Source organism: Rhea americana, unplaced genomic scaffold (assembly GCF_003343005.1).
Source record: "Rhea americana isolate MKP2758 unplaced genomic scaffold, rheAme1 scaffold_422, whole genome shotgun sequence".
In the NCBI taxonomy this organism is placed as follows: Eukaryota; Metazoa; Chordata; class Aves; order Rheiformes; family Rheidae; genus Rhea; species Rhea americana.
Genome location: NW_028186560.1, coordinates 160,166 through 164,213, shown reverse-complemented (window position 1 = coordinate 164,213; position 4,048 = coordinate 160,166). Strand labels below are relative to the sequence as shown.

Below are 4,048 nucleotides of genomic sequence, written 5' to 3'. Positions count from 1 at the left end.
AAACAGAGCAACACCAAGTGCTTCAGGCAAAGAAGCAAGAAATACAGCAAAGAACAGAGTGAGAGTAATCTCTCCAGAGGAAGCTTCCGTGTAAGCTCTTCCTGTAGAATGTGGTGTTTTTCTGAAGGTGGAAGACACTTTAAACTATGTTGTCATATCTAATCCTGGGCATTCCTGTACTCCTATTTTTTCTTTATTTTTTTTYCYYYTTKGKTTYTACTGTATTCTTTGTCTCAGGGATTTCCTGTAGCAGTAAAGTATACATACAGAGCTATTTTCATTTGCTTCCTCTATCTTGTGTTTGAACTTCAGAAAGGATGGCAAGACAAGCTTAAACTGCTTCCTTATTTTGTTTCTAGTGAGCCTTCTGTGTATTATACTCCAAGGCAAAGTTGAAAATTTTCACTATCTTAATTTTTCTTTGAGAACTCTCAGTTATTGTTGTAGGTCATTGATTTATTTTAAAATTTTCTGGGCCAACTGATCAATTAAAATAAATCACTTTGTTTTCTTCCTCCAGTTGCCCCATCAGCTCCTCTATCCCTTGAATGAAAGCATGTTTGCCTCTTGTCAACTGAGAAATTGAGCACTCCTTTTCCTCCAGCTGCCAATTAAGTTCACCTAATGAGAAAATGCCTTTTTTATTCTTTATTTATTTTTTTAAGACAGGGACACCAGACATAACATATGAATGAGAAGAGCAGGCCATATGGGAAGAGATTAAAGGAGTTGGAGTTTAGTGTGGTAAAATGAAGGGAAAGAAACAATTTCATTCCCACCAGGTACAAAAAAAAAGAGCTATCAAAGAAAGGCTGTGCTGGCCTCAAAGGAAAGGGGATAAACTGATCATGAACCCACTCATTAGTTTGGTTGCCAGTGCTTTCTTCAGTTTGGTTTTTGTGTTTCAGTGGGTAGAATTTCCATAACTGCCATCAGGAGGAAATTCCACAGTCTGAGTTTTGTTCAGATCACCCAGTGATGAATGTATTAGAAAATACACAGGCATTCAGGCAGYACATTTAAGAACTTGGCACAATACAATTAATAACATTTAGTCTAAGGACACACCATTCTGRATCTGTAGATGAATTTTCTGCGTGCTCAAATCATTAATTAGTTGCATATGTTCATCATTTTTCGTTCTGATTTCACTGAACTGGTCTTTGAGAGCTCAGCACATCTTTTCCAGATTGCTCTGTGAAGGCACAGGAGGCATATATTTTAGGGTTTTTTTATGTTCAAAAGAACAACAGTAATYAGAAGTGCTTCCTTCCTTCTACCTTGGCTATGGAGATGGACTCCATGTTACTGACCAAGTTGTCAATCTCCATCTTCAGCTCACTCTTCTCCTTCTCCAGCTTCTGCTTGACGCGCTGAAGGCTGTCTATTTGCTCCCCAAGCTCGGCTGTGCTGTCCGCATGCTYCTTCCGCAGGGCAGCAGCTGTGGCTTCATGCTGCAGAGTGGCCTCCTCCAGGTCCCGACGCATCTTCTGAAATTCTGCCTCACGCTTCTTGTTCACCTCAATCTGAGCTGCTGTAGCTCCCCCTGCTTCTTCCAGGCGCTCACTGATCTCCTCCAGCTCCCTGGAGAGGTCAACTTGCTCCTTTTCAGTTTTTGCACAGACTGCACATTCAACTTCAATTTCTTCCTCCAATTCTTCTATATGAGCCTATGAATGTTAYTTGGTTAAACAAGGACTTCCAAATAAACAATTTGAAATCAGCGTTAAGGAATAGAGAGGAAAATATTCACTTCTGTTTATATTAGCATACAGAATGAAGCACCATGAAAAATTTCACTGAACTGTGTCTTAGGACAGGCAATATTCAGTTTTGGAACAACAGAAATTTATGATCTGATATTTCATTTTATGTTATGGCTCAGAATTAATGTATTATTTTATGAAGGCTGTAGTATTGCACATTGCTAAAGGCATATGGCACTGGAAAATGTAAGGTAATGTGAATTCCTTAGAAATATCCAAAAAGTCAGGCCAAAATCAAACAGTGTTCTGTCTTCATCAGTAAACAAGGTGGAAGGAACCTTGTCATAAGCAATTATGGAATATTTAGYGCTTAAGAGAACTGTCCTATCTCTGCATTTAAAAGATAATATCCACTCTGATCATGACAAATTATGTCACAYTCTGTTATTTTCTTAGAAAGGTAATTCTCAGTCTTCACTACTGTTATAACTTAGTATCTGATCCATTTTCAAAGCTTGATATGAGCTTAGTTTAAGGAATCTCTTGTAGAGTAAGCAACCAGCACAGGCCAGAGCCTCTGAAAAAGTACCCTGAGATGGGAATTACACCTAGGGTCCATGTTAATTGTTTCGTTCATGGTAACAAAATATTTTTGTAGAACAGTAAATATCCATTAATACCAAGAAATATTTGCCTGTTTCCTAAAATACCAAGAAGTCTTAGACTTTACTTGAAGCTCCTTAATTTTTTTGCAGCTGTGAACTTTAAGCCTGCTCATCCTCAATTCTACTTTGCAACTGACCAATTTCAAAATCATTTCTGATGAAGAACAAGAAAGCAAATTCAATATTTAAGACAAAATCTGAATTTCAGAATTCAGAACATAAAGTCAGTGCTATACTTCTTCAGCCTGTCATCCATCTGTTGCTTATCATTTTCCARATCCATGAGACATTTTCAGATGCCTCTCCAGGGTTTTTATTTGATCTTTCGAGGTCCATTTGCAGTGTCTTCTATTGYTCCAGAGACTTTAAGCTAAACCACATAAAATACACGTTGAAAGTAATTCTTCTTGATCTTAAAAAAACAAACAAACAAAAAAACACTAACTAGATTTGGAAATGTATAAACAGGGAAAATAATCAGAGTGTGTAGGTGCTTCTCAGCCCACTGCACTAACCTCTTGCTGCAGGATCAGAGATGCTGTTGTGGTTTGGTTTTGGATATGAAACTGGTCACTGCTTGGCAGTGTGCAGTCAAAGTGCAAGTTTTTGCAATATACAGAAGTTAACATTTTTCAGTGGCTGCAGTTCATAGCRTACAGACTGCAAAATACTGACAAATCCTGAGTGTCTCTACCTTCCAAGTGTATATCCACTTTGCAGAGTAAGAGACCATGAATCAGTCTACAGCAGGCTTCAAACTGCCACAGACATACTGCTCCAACTAATTGGTTAGAACTGGGCACCAAAGTTAGCATACCCATTGATGAACAAGCATAGTCATAGTCTGAATAGCCAGGGAAAGATGAAAGATATACTGTATTCCCCAATATGCAGTCAAATGGAAATGATTTATTGGATGAAATTGTTAGAGCTGGCTTAGCTGCTTTCAGTATTGTTTACGCTTCTAATCACAGATTTCTAGTCTCTCCTAATATGTCAGAGCATCCACTTGTGCAACCCCAAAACTTTATCTTACATCATCCACTTGCTGCTCCRGTTTGGTCTTGATTTTGGTGAGCATGGTGACTTTGTCCTCCTCAGCTTGCAGGTCATCGAATATCTGCTGGTGAGCCCCTTGAAGGGCCATTCTCCTTGGTGAGTTTAGAAATATTCTCATCCAGAGCTGCCATCTCTTCAGTAAGATTCTTAATATAATAGGCAGCATTCATGCTATGAGAAGTGCAGAGAATGGGGTGCTTTGAGAAATGACAAACTGAGAACACAGTGAGTGCACCCATGAAAAATTTTGCAYGGGTGTTGCCAAAACACTTTCTCCAGAAGGTCTGTATCGTTCATCATGAGGGTAGCAACTAGTGTCATGTCTGACAGTCATACCTCTTTGGTCCTGCAATAGTAGAAATTCTTGCTTTAGATGTTCTTGACTCCTAACCCTTTCCTGCTGGATGCTGTAGTGGAAAGTGTGCTATATCTGCACCTACCCGTGCAAGCTCTTCCACAGTGGGATTCACTAAAGCCCCCTGAGTTGCTCTTACTCAAAAAAAAAAAAAAAAGCATTTTCTGCATGTGATATATTTGCTAGGTACACAGCTGTGAGCTCTGTGCAATGAGATTGTTTCAGAAAATATTACCAACTGCCAAACATAGTCGTATCCATGT

General features: G+C 39.0%; 1 pseudogene; it reads right to left on the bottom strand.

Moving 5' to 3' along the window:
- Nucleotides 1-484: 484 nt before the first annotated feature.
- LOC146590043 (uncharacterized) lies at nucleotides 485-3,518 on the bottom strand (annotated as a pseudogene).
- Nucleotides 3,519-4,048: the final 530 nt, after the last annotated feature.